At 45.8% G+C, this 13,202-nt stretch overlaps 1 protein-coding gene across 1 annotated transcript in view; it reads left to right on the top strand.

Annotated features, from left to right (window-relative positions):
• LOC140369889 (kinesin-like protein KIF21A) overlaps positions 1–13,202 on the top strand; it is a 72,621-nt gene that overhangs the window by 29,495 nt on the left and 29,924 nt on the right. The gene's annotated exons all lie outside the window — the stretch shown is intronic.

The raw sequence follows: 13,202 nt of genomic DNA, 5'->3' as shown, positions 1-13,202 counted from the left end.
TATAGGGAATTGGAAAGGAGGAAGTGACGACATGGCGAGGACGACATGGCGGGAGCCGGGTGGAAGTAAACAGGTGGTCGACCGTAGTAAACATGGCGAACGATTCCGCTAATTCTGCTGATCCATCAATAATGTTCACTCTTGGGTCCAAACCTGAAGTTTACGATGCATTTGATGTGAACAAGGACCAAACAATGAGTTCCTGGTGTTGTCTTCCTGAAACAATTGAAATGGGCGTGAATTGAATGTAAAACAAAGAATTGTGAAAATGTAAATCACATGGGTCTGGGTTTAACCCTAAACCCTTAACCCTAACCTTAACCCTAACCTTAACCCTTAACCCTAACCTTAACCCTTAACCCTAAACCCTTAACCCTAAACCCTTAACCCTAACCTTAACCCTTAACCCTAACCTTAACCCTAACCTTAACCCTTAACCCTAACTTTTACCTTAACCCTAACCCTAACCTCATACGTCATAAGGCGCTGGTACAGCTGGCAGCCCGGTGTAAACGCTCTCTCTTCTTTCTCACACTTATTGTGCTTTATCTCCTATATTTTGTAAATATAATTAGTATATTTTTTCTATTTTACTGTACGATAGGGACACGCGCTGGAATAGTTTTTTAATTCAACTGTTTTTGACTTTTTTCGGCTGGATTTGAGCGTTTTTCGTTGCGTTCGTTGTGTTGTTGTGACGTGAGCTAGCTCCGAGCGAGCCCACCAGCCCCCCCCCCGCGCCCTCCGGCCGCGCTAAAGTACGGCGTGTCGTCGGTACACGTTTATATACACGTTTATATACACGTTTATATGAAAGAGGAACTTCACCAACGATCGGGACACGCACTGGAATCGCTTTAAATTAACTTGTTTTGACTTTATTCGGCTGGATTGAGTGTTTTCGTCGTGTCGTTGCGATGTGTCTTGGCTCTGAGTCCACCGGCTCCGGCCCCGCCCCCCGGCTCCGGCCCCGCCCCCCGGCCGGCGCCGTACCACGTTTACACAAAGGAGGAACTCATGAAACTGCGGAGAACAGTCGTCTTACCCGGAGATCGTCACGTTATCCCGGCGGACATCCTAAGGAAAACGCAACGAGGCAGACGGGCTGGACGTAAACTCCGAGAGAAGAGAGGGACAAACTGGAAGTCGGTTCCCGCCGTAGTCATGGGTAACGTGAGGTCCCTTCAAAATAAAATGACGGAAATAGCGAGCCTCATGCGGTCCCAGAGGATTTATAGGGACAGCAGCGTCTTGATTTTCACAGAGACCTGGTTAACAGCAGAAATGCCAGACGCTATTGTAGGTTTGGACAATTTTCATCTGCTGCGGGTGGACAGAACGAGAGAATGCTTGAAGAAAAGAGGTGGAGGTCTGGCGGTGTATGTGAACACGAGCTGGTCCAAACCCGAACACTGCACAGTGAAGGAGCAGCTATGTAACAAGGATATTGAACTATTGGCTATTGGCATGAGGCCATATTATCTGCCCCGGGAGTTCTCACATGTGATTTTGATCGCAGTCTATGTGGCCCCGTCTGCCAATGCTGAAGATGCTTGTGAAGCACTGCTCTCCTGCACTTGTAGGCTGCAAACACAGCATCCACAGGCTCTCTTCCTCATCTCTGGTGACTTTAACCACGCTTCTCCCTCTTCTGTTCTACCAACATACACCCAGTATGTTACCTGCCCCACCAGAGAGAATAGAACATTGGACTTGTTTTTTGCCAACACCAAGGAGACTTATTCTTCTTCCCCCCTCCCTCCCCTGGGCAGCTCGGACCACAACCTTGTACATCTGAGGCCTGTGTATGAACCCATCGTGCGCAGGCAGCCTGTGGTGTCCCGTGAGGTGAGGATGTGGTCTGCTGAGAGCGAGGAGGCTCTGAGGGACTGCTTCAGCACCACTGTCTGGACTGAGCTTTATGACCCACATGGGGAGGACATCAACACCATCACAGAGTGCATCACGGACTACATCAACTTCTGTTTTGAGAACATTGTTCCCTCCCGGACGGTGCGGTGTTTTCCAAACAACAAGCCATGGATTAACCGTGAACTGAAGGCTCTGCTGAAGGAGAAGAAGAGAGCCTTCAGGTCAGGGAACAAGGAGGAGCTGAGGACTGTGCAGAAGGAGCTGAGGAGGAAGATCAGGCAGGCTGAGGCCGGCTACAAGAGGAGGATGGAGGAGCAGCTGCAGCAAAAGAACATTCAGGGAGTGTGGAGGAGCCTGAAAACCATCTTGGGCTTCAAAATCCCCCCTGCCCAGGGGGGATCTACAGTGGGTGAATGATTTAAATGCTCACTTCTTGAGGTTTGATCGGTCACCCGCCCCTCCCCCTGCACAGCTGCATGCTCCCTCTTCCACAGCTGGACAATGCCCTGCATCTGTTCCTCTTCGCTTATCTGCCCCGGACCATCAGCTCCCCACTTCGCCTGGACTCACCCATCCCCCCAGCACACGGTCCCCCTGCCAACCACTGACTGTCACAGCAGCACAAGTGAGGAGTGAGCTGAAGAGGATTAAAGTGAGGAAGGCAGCAGGACCTGATGGCATCAGCCCCAGGCTCCTTAAGTCCTGCGCAGATGAACTGTGTGGAGTTATGGAGCATGTCTTCAACATGAGCCTGAAGCTGAGGGTGGTACCACAGGTCTGGAAGACCTCCTGTCTGGTACCTGTGCCTAAGACACCGCGCCCCAAAGACCTCAACAGCTTCAGGCCAGTGGCTCTCACGTCCCACCTGATGAAGACACTGGAGCGGCTAGTCCTGGACCACCTCCGCTCCACCGTGAGCTCAGCCATGGAACCGCTGCAGTTTGCATATCGGTCTGGCATCGGAGTGGAGGACGCCGTCATCTCCCTGCTGCACCGCTCTCTCTCTCACCTGGAAAAGCCTGGCAGCTCTGTGAGGATTCTGTTCTTCGATCTTTCCAGCGCCTTCAACACCATCCAGCCGCTGCTCCTGAGGGACAAGCTGGAGACGGCTGGTGTGGAGTATGACCTGGCAGAGTGGATCCTGGACTACCTCACAGACCGACCCCAGTTTGTGAGAGCCCAGGACTGTGTGTCTGACACTCGGACCTGCAGTGTGGGGGCGCCCCAGGGCACTGTCCTTGCGCCCTTTCTCTTCACCCTTTACACTGCAGACTTCAGACATGACACGGACAGCTGTGTCCTGCAGAAGTTCTCTGACGACTCTGCCATCATCGGACTCATCACGGACGACGATGACGCGGAGTACAGAGGACTGGCGCAGGACTTTGTGGACTGGTGTCAGCGGAACCACCTCCTCATCAACGCGGGGAAGACCAAGGAGATGGTGGTGGATTTCCGCAGACGCCACCCCACTGCCCCCTCACCAGTGAACATCCAGGGATGGGACATTGAGAGAGTGGACTCATACAAGTACCTGGGTGTTCATCTGAACCACAAACTGGACTGGACTCATAACACAGACGCACTGTACAGGAAGAGCCAGAGTCGGCTCTACCTCCTGAGGAGACTCAGGTCTTTTGGAGTGACAGGGCCACTCCTGAAGACCTTCTACGACTCTGTGGTGGCATCAGCCCTCCTGTACGGTGTGGCCTGCTGGAGCAGCAGCATCACAGAGAGGGAGAGGAGGAAGCTGGACAGAGTCATCAAGAAGTCCAGCTCCGTCCTGGGCTGTGCTCTGGACTCGGTGCAGGAGGTGGGGGACAGGAGGGTCCTGGCTAGATTCACATCTATGCTGGACCATGAGTGTCGCCCCCTGCAGGACACTCTCTCCGCTCTGGAGAGCAGCTTCAGTGAGAGACTGATCCACCCTCGATGTGTGAAGGAAAGGTTCCGTAGGTCTTTCCTTCCTGCTGCTGTCAGACTTTATAACAAAAACTGTTAGTACTGAACACTCGCAATACTGACCTAACCTAATACTGATGTGCAATTCTGTCATATGTGCAATTGCTGTTGGAATTCATGTGCAATTCATGTGCAATCCATGTGCTGTCGTGACACATATTCATGTGCAATTACTGTCGGGATCACATGCAATGGTATTTATGTATTTATTTATTTATTTGTCTATGGGAGTTTTTATTTATTTATAGGAGATCTTCTACTGAAAGTGTTTTTCATACTTCCTATAAGTGATCTGTTCTTCTGTATCTACCTCTGTATCTACCTGCGTTGCCCCAATGAAATTTCCCCATGTGGGACAATAAAGGAATATCTTATCTTATCTTATCTTAACCTTAACCTTAACCCTAACCCTAACCCTAACCTTTACCCTAACCTTTACCTTAACCCTAACCTTAACCCTAACCTTTACCTTAACCTTAACACTAACCCTAACATTAACCTTAACCTTAACCTTAACCCTAACCTTTACCTTAACCCTAACCTTTACGTCGGTGTAATCCCTCATTTGTCCAGGCGTGTTCCATAGTAGAAAAAGCTTCAGTTGTTTCATCTGGACTCAGTTTGAAAAAGTAGACGTTTCGACTCTCATCCAAGAGTCATTGTCAATAACAGAATTTAGGTCGAGAACTCCGATATTAATACTGTTCTGTGGTAAGACCCGCCCATTGGGAGGAGCCTTCCTGAAGTAGAAAGAGTTGTTAGTTTCAACAGAAACTCCCCCCTTCTATCTACCGAGCCTATTCAGAATCTTAATGGGCTGTTAAAACCTCTTTGTCTTAGTGAGACCCTGGCTCAACCACCCTGAGTACCTGATTAGCATTTGAATTCCCTGGTCCTTTACCTTTCCAGGGGTTCAGTAACCCATTATAGATAACCGGAAGATTAAACCTAAGCCCTCCATTTCTGTTTAAAGAAGGTCTTTCTTTTTTAACAAAAATAGCTTCCTTGACTCCTCTTTCAAACCATCTTTTCTCCTGCTTAAAACCTTCACCTCACCGTCTTCAAACGAGTGATTAGAGGCTTCAAGATGGAGATGCACGGCGCTCTGAGGTCCTGAACTTGTATTTCTTCTGTGCTGATAAAGCCTCTTGTGTAGAGGCTGTTTCGTCTCACCTATGTACCGTTCTTTACAGCTTTCTTCACTGCATTGGATCGAATAAACTACATTGCTCTGTTTTTGAGTCGGCAACTTGTCCTTAGGGTGAACCAGTTTTTGTCTTAAAGTGTTTCCTGGTTTAAAATAAACAGGGACTTCGTGTTGTCTAAAAATTCTCTGCAGTTTTTCCGACAGGCCAGACACATAAGGGATAGTGTAATGAACATCCTCCCAGCAGACAAGGGACGTTGCACTGTGATTCTCAACGCAGCTGATTACGAAGCCAAAGTCCACACCCTCCTCGAGGACACGACCACATACGAGCGCTTGAAAAGAGATCCGACCAGTGGCTACAAGAAGACAGTGATAGACTGTTTACAAAGGCTGGAAAAAGAGGAAGCGATAGACCGGCCTCTGTATTACAGACTGTATCCTGGTGAAGCCATGCCTTGCATTTATGACCTTCCAAAAATACACAAAAAGGAGGTTCCACTCAGACCCATAGTGTGCAGCACAGATTCCATCACTTACAATGTGGCCAAGCATTTAACAACTATATTGGCTCCGCTTGTGGGGAATTCGGAACATCATGTGGAAAACACGCACAACTTTGTGGATAAAGTGAAACATCTCCAACTGGACCCAGATGACCTCATGGTTTCATATGATGTTGTGTCCCTGTTCACCTGCATCCCGACCTCTGATGCAGTAGCAGCAGTGAGGATCAGACTGCAGGAAGACACCACCCTACAGGAAAGGACCAAACTGACACCTGAACACATATGTAAACTGTTGGACATCTGTCTGAACACCACTTACTTTCAATTCCGGGGACAATTTTACAGACAGATTCATGGCTGTGCCATGGGCTCGCCCGTCTCTCCCATAGTGGCCAACCTGTACATGGAGCACTTTGAGAAGAAGGCACTGGCCTCATTCTCAGGCATAGCCCCAAAACTGTGGCTCCGCTATGTCGATGATACGTTTGTAACAATCAAGAAACAAGAGCTGGAAACCTTCTCTGATCACATCAATGCTGTGGACCCACATATCAGGTTTACAAGAGAAGACTCTAAGGAGAATCGCTTGGCCTTTCTTGATTGTTCCACGATCAGAGGAGAGGACGGGAAACTCCAAATAGAAGTATATAGGAAACCTACACACACGGACCAGTATCTGCTCTTTGGTTCCAACCACCCACTACAGCACAAGCTGGGTGTGATCAGAACCTTACAACACAGAGCTCAAGGTGTGCCCACCAGCTCAGAGGGCAAGAAGAAAGAGGAAGAACACGTCCGAAATGCCCTCTCAGCCTGTGGTTACCCCGCTTGGGCTCTCAACAGAGTGAAGAGAACCAAGAAGCAGGACAAAAGGGAAACTGAACAGAGAAGGAAGGGTGTTTCTATCCCTTATGTGTCTGGCCTGTCGGAAAAACTGCAGAGAATTTTTAGACAACACGAAGTCCCTGTTTATTTTAAACCAGGCAACACTTTAAGACAAAAACTGGTTCACCCAAAGGACAAGTTGCCGACTCAAAAACAGAGCAATGTAGTTTATTCGATCCAATGCAGTGAAGAAAGCTGTAAAGAACGTTACATAGGTGAGACGAAACAGCCTCTACACAAGAGGCTTTATCAGCACAGAAGAAATACAAGTTCAGGACCTCAGAGCGCCGTGCATCTCCATCTTGAAGCCTCTAATCACTCGTTTGAAGACGGTGAGGTGAAGGTTTTAAGCAGGAGAAAAGATGGTTTGAAAGAGGAGTCAAGGAAGCTATTTTTGTTAAAAAAGAAAGACCTTCTTTAAACAGAAATGGAGGGCTTAGGTTTAATCTTCCGGTTATCTATAATGGGTTACTGAACCCCTGGAAAGGTAAAGGACCAGGGAATTCAAATGCTAATCAGGTACTCAGGGTGGTTGAGCCAGGGTCTCACTAAGACAAAGAGGTTTTAACAGCCCATTAAGATTCTGAATAGGCTAGCTCGGTAGATACAAGGGGGAGTTTCTGTTGAAACTAACAACTCTTTCTACTTCAGGAAGGCTCCTCCCAATGGGCGGGTCTTACCACAGAACAGTATTAATATCGGAGTTCTCGACCTAAATTCTGTTATTGACAATGACTCTTGGATGAGAGTCGAAACGTCTACTTTTTCAAACTGAGTCCAGATGACTACAACTGAAGCTTTTTCTACTACCTAACCTTTACCTTAACCCTAGGCAAGGCAAGGCAAGTTTATTTGTAGAGCACATTTCATACACAAGGCAATTCAAAGTGCTTCACAGCAGGAAAAATGCATTCAAATCACAAAGAAATTACAGAAACAGAAATACAATAAAATTAACTAAATTAAAAATTATCAATCCAACTGATTTTCTAAACTAATAAAATCACAAACAAAAGAGAAGAGTGCAAAGAAAAAATCCTTTCAGTCATATGCGCAGCTAAACAAAACTGTTTTTAGCTTAGATTTGAACTTTGTCAGAGTAGAACCTGTCTCACATCTTCAGGAAGACTGTTCCAGATTTTAGCTGCATAAAACTGAAACGCAGATTCCCCATGTTTTGTCCTGACTCTGGCACCAGCAGGAGGCCGGTCCATGTTTAGTCCTGACTCTGGGCACCAGCAGGAGGCCGGTCCCTGAGGTCCTCAGAGTCCGAGATGGTTCATATGGCACTAACATATCCAAGATGTACTTTGGTGCTAGGCCATGGAGAGACTTGTACACAAGCAGAGCTGCTTTAAAGTCTATTCTCTGAGCCACAGGGGGCAGTGCAGAGACCTGAGAACAGGACTAATGTGCTCATACTTCCTGGTTCTAGTCAGGACCCGAGCAGCAGCGTTCTGGATGTACTGCAGCTGTTTTACAGCTCGTTTGGAGAGGCCAGTGAGCAGGCCGTTACAGTAGTCTAATCTACTGGAGACAAACGCGTGGATAAGTCTCTCTAAATCTGGTTTTGACACTATATTTTTGATTTTGGCAATGTTTTTTAGATGGTAAAAAGCTGCTGATGTTATTGATTTGACGTGGCTATTAAAGTTCAAGTCTGAGTCCATTATTACCCTCAGATTTCTAATTTGGTTTGTAGGTTTTAGAGCGAGACTCTGGAGGTGACCGCTAACACTTTCTCTTTGTTTCTGTGGGCCAAAAACGATTATTTCAGTCTTGTCTGAGTTCAGCTGGAGAAAGTTGTTTTGCCTCCACAAACTGATCTGTTGGATGCAGTGACAGAGTGAATCTACTGGTCCATAGTCACCTGCCGATAGTGAAACATAGATCTGAGTGTCGTCTGCATAATTGTGATAGGACACATTTTCACTGCGTATCAACTGACCTAACGGCAGCATGTAGAGGTTGAACAGAAGGGGACCCAGGACTGACCCTTGGGGCACTCCACAGGTCATGTGGTCTGAGACACAGCTACCAATTTCAACAAAGTACTTCCTGTCTTCCAGATAGGACCTTAACCAGTTTAGGGCAGTGCCAGTGATGCCCACCCAGTCCTCTAGTCTCTGTAAGAGGATCCCATGATCGACAGTGTCAAAAGCAGCACTCAGATCTAACAGAATTAAGACTGAGGCTTTGCCCGTGTCAGTGTTCAGGCGGATGTCATTTGTCACCTTGACAAGAGCAGTCTCAGTGCTGTGATGAGGTCTAAAACCTGACTGAAAAACATCAAATGAGTTGTTTATTAAGAGGAAATCTGTGAGCTGTTGGTAAACAACCTTTTCAAGGACTTTGCCCCAAAATGGCAGATTAGAGATGGGCCGGTAATGACTCAGTACTGCGGCATCAAGACTGCTCTTCTTTAGGAGAGGCTTTATGACCGCAGTTTTCAAAGACATTGGGAATGTTCCAGATTGAAGCGACATATTAACTATGTGAGTGAATGGTGCTAACAAACTGTTCAGCACAGACTTTAGGTGGGTAACACATCAAGGCAGCATGTAGATGAACTCAGACTGGTGATGATCTCATGGACAGTTTTGTCAGTTACAGGTGCAAAGTGAGTTAGCTCTAAGTGTCTTGGTGGTTTTAGGGTAATTTTTTGCATTGTGGGATTTATAGCATTTTTAATGCCCTGAACTTTGTCATTAAAGAATAATGCAAACTCATTACACTTGGATGTGGAAATGAGTTCTAACGGCAGCTGAGCTGGAGGGTTTGTTAATCTGTTTACTGTGGCAAACAGGACACGCGAGTTGTTACTGCAGCTTCCAATTATTTCAGAAAAATATCTTTCCCTAGTTCTACATAAGATTAGGTTGTACATGTTCAGCTTTTCTTTGTAAATCTCTTTTTGAACCTGGAGCTTTGACTTGCGCCATTTCCGTTCGGCCCTGCGGCACTCCCTTTTCTGTGCCCTGACCGAATCATCATTTCTCCACGGCGCCTTCTGCTTATTTTTAACCATTTTAGCCTTTATAGGGGCGATGGTGTCCAGATCATTCAAAACACTAGATGTAACAGAGTTCAACAAATCATTTACATTAGAACATGAGACATTTTCAAAGTTTATCATTTCCATAAACAGTGCACCTGTGCCATCACTTTTGTGTCTCCTCTGAACAACTGCAGGACCAACCGGAGGTTTGGGAGAAACAGACAGGTCAAAGAAGACACAGAAATGATCAGACAGAGCAACATCGATCACATTAACATTTGAAATATTTACCCCCTTTGTAATTATGAGATCTAGAGTGTGTCCTTTGCTGTGGGTGGGGCCTCTCACATGCTGAGTAAGACTGAAGGTTTCAAGGACAGCATCAAGCTCTTTAGCGTTTCTGTCACAAATATTATCAACATGCACGTTGAAATCACCTGTAATGACCAAACCATCAAAGTCTGTGCATATGACTGAAAGCATCTCATTAAAATCATCAATAAAACGTTGGCAGTGCTGGGGAGGCTTGTATAAAACAATGAAGAGAATGGATGGAGACCGTTTTAGCTCCATTTTAAAGGATACATACTCAAATGATGAAAACACCCCAAAAGACAACCTGCGGGTAATTATTTCATCTCTAAAGACAGCACAGACTCCACCCCCTTTTTTGTTTTCTCGTGTTTCAGATTCAAACTTAAAGTTGGGTGGAGCAGATTCTATCAGAACTACATTTCCTGTGTTTTTGTCAAGCCATGTTTCAGTTAAAAACATAAAATCAAGATTATAAGAAGAAATAAAATTATTAATTAAGAGATATTTGTTACATAAGGATCTGACGTTTAGCACAGCAAGTTTCAGACTAGTTTCAGTGGGACTGGGCTTTATCTTTTCACAGGGAATATGAATCACATTTCTCAGATTGGGCCTGACTCGCATTTTGTTTTTCCATCTGTGTGATGATGTGACTACAGAAATAGCACTAGGGGGGGCTCTTTTTACATAGGGCCCCGGGTTGGTTTGATTTTTAATGTGACAATAAGTCCCGGCAACGCTCAGACCCAGTGCATCCTAGCTATGGGAGATACCAGGTAAAAGGCGAGGTTGGATGGGTGGTGGGGCTTTTGTAGCCAAGGAGAGTTTGGGACCAGGTGAGAGGCGAGGGGGGATGGGTGGTGGGGCTTTTGTTGGTGTAGTCGGCATAGCCCTTGCTATATTGGGCGTGAGTGGAGCCATCTTAATGCCTGATTTGATCAGACTTTCAAAATGGCTGGGAAGGCCCATGGGTGAGAGTGGAGATTAGAAGGAGAATGATGAATCTTTAGTGGGAGTAGATGTTGCAGGGGGAACCCAGGGCTGGTGTGAAGGCAGGGGCGATGACAGGGATGTTGTTGGGCTTGTCACAGATGGGTCCAAGGCCTTTGAAGATTGTTCCTTTGCTGGAGGCGGTGGAGGTGAATGTGGAGCAGCTGGAGCTGAATCCTTTGCTGGTGGTGGTGGAGCAGCTGCTGATGAATCCTTTGGTGGAGGCTGAGGTTGTGGTGCTTTTGATGTTGAAACATTGGCTCGGTCTCTGGCTGAGGGAGCAGGAATTCTTCTCTCATTCCTCTCTTCTCTAACTATCTGCTCAGGACCCTGTCCAGGCCCAGTCCAATGCCTCAGAGCGTGGAGCAGGTTCTCTGTCAGCACCCTCACTCCACCTCTGCATAGGTGGGGGCCATTTCTCTTAAACAGGTCCTCTCGTTTCCAGAATAGATAGAAGTTCTCAATGTAGTGTAGTCCTCTCGGTGAACACTCTTTGGACAGCCATGTGTTCAGCTGAAGAAGCCGGCTAAACTTATTTATCCTCCTGTCGATGTTTGGAAGAGGTCCACTTATGAATGTTTTGATTTCCATTTTATCAAGCACGTCGAATAACTTCAAGAAGTCTTTTTTCAAAACGTCAGTCTGTTCCCGCCGCATGTCCACTGCACCCACGTGCACAATCAGCTGTTTAGCTCCTCCATGCTTAGCCATAATATTTGGAAGGAGTGACGTTATCTCAGAAACAGTGGCGCTTGGAAAAGAATGTGTGTTTATCTTTTCATGCGTCACGTGACTTATCGCGCCGTCCCCAACCAAAACAATCTTGACCTTGGCTCCTGGCACAGATCCTCCTCGCTGTATTTTGGCCACGTCATCTTTCCTTTTTTAATTTAATTCCATCTCTGAAAGTGGTAAAAATCTGTTGGTGAGCTGTATTTTAGGTGACTTCACGTTATCTTTGTATCGTTTAGGCTTTGCTCCAAGTTTGTTCCAAGAAACAGCCTGGTCTTTCTGGTTTTTAGACAGTTTTGGAAACGACACAGAGTCACTGCGGTTTAGGTTGAAAGTAGCAGTTTTTCTTGTAAAAAGTGTGCTCTTCTTACCGTCGGTTGACACAGGAATGGTATCGTGAAGAACTTTTTCAGATTCCAAAACAAATATCCGTGTTTTCAGCTCATTAATTTCTTGTTGATATTTCCGACAGCGTTCACAGTCTTTCTCACTTCTTCTCCCGGACATGTCGCTGGCGTCAGATATGTCGTTAAAACTGGAAAAATGTTCTTAAAATCCTTGGTTTACTTGAAAAAGTCTAAAGCAAAAATGTTTGGAAGACAAAAACTGATTAAAAAGCAAAATAAATAAGGAAAGCAGCGATAGCAAGCGGAGCGAGCAAAAAAGCGTGTGCACTAAGCGTGTGAAGCAGTAGTAGATCTCTAACCTTAACCCTAAACCTAAACCCTAACCTTAACCCTAACCTTTACCCTAACCCTAACCCTAACCCTAACCTTTACCTTAACCCTAACCTTAACCCTAACCTTAACCCTAACCTTAACCCTAACCTTAACCCTAACCCTAACCCTAACCTTAACCCTAACCTTTACCTTAACCCTAACCTTAACCTTTACCTTTACCTTAACCCTAACCTTAACCTTAACCTTAACCTTTACCTTAACCCTAACCTTTACCTTAACCCTAACCTTTACCTTAACCCTAACCTTAACCCTAAACTTAACCCTAACCTTAAACCTAACCTTAACCTTAACCCTAACCTTAACCCTTAACCCTAACCTTTACCTTAACCTTAACCCTAACCTTAACCCTAACCTTAACCCTAACCTTAACCCTAACCTTAACCCTAACCTTTACCTTAACCCTAACCTTAACCCTAACCTTAACCCTAACCTTAACCTTTACCTTAACCCTAACCTTAACCCTAACCTTTACCTTAACCCTAACCTTAACCTTTACCTTTACCTTAACCCTAACCTTTACCTTAACCCTAACCTTAACCTTTACCTTAACCCTAACCTTTACCTTAACCCTAACCCTAACCTTAACCCTAACCTTTACCCTAACCCTAACCTTTACCCTAACCTTAACCCTAACCTTTACCTTAACCCTAACCTTAACCCTAACCTTAACCCTAACCTTAACCCTAACCTTAACCCTAACCTTAACCCTAACCTTAACCCTAACCTTTACCTTAACCCTAACCTTAACCCTAACCTTAACCCTAACCTTAACCTTTACCTTAACCTTTACCTTAACCCTAACCTTAACCCTAACCTTTACCTTAACCCTAACCTTAACCTTTACCTTAACCCTAACCTTTACCTTAACCCTAACCTTAACCTTTACCTTAACCCTAACCTTTACCTTAACCCTAACCCTAACCTTAACCCTAACCTTTACCCTAACCCTAACCTTTACCCTAACCTTAACCCTAACCTTTACCTTAACCCTAACCTTAACCCTAACCTTAACCCTAACCTTAACCCTAACCTTAACCTTAACCCTAACCTTT

The sequence above is a fragment of the Eucyclogobius newberryi genome, unplaced genomic scaffold, assembly GCF_026437365.1.
Source record: "Eucyclogobius newberryi isolate DKJ021-1_F unplaced genomic scaffold, fEucNew1.0.hap1 SCAF_203, whole genome shotgun sequence".
Lineage (NCBI taxonomy): Eukaryota > Metazoa > Chordata > Actinopteri > Gobiiformes > Gobiidae > Eucyclogobius > Eucyclogobius newberryi.
The sequence above is the reverse complement of the archived record's forward strand: the minus strand, read 5'-3'. Positions and strand labels throughout refer to the sequence as shown.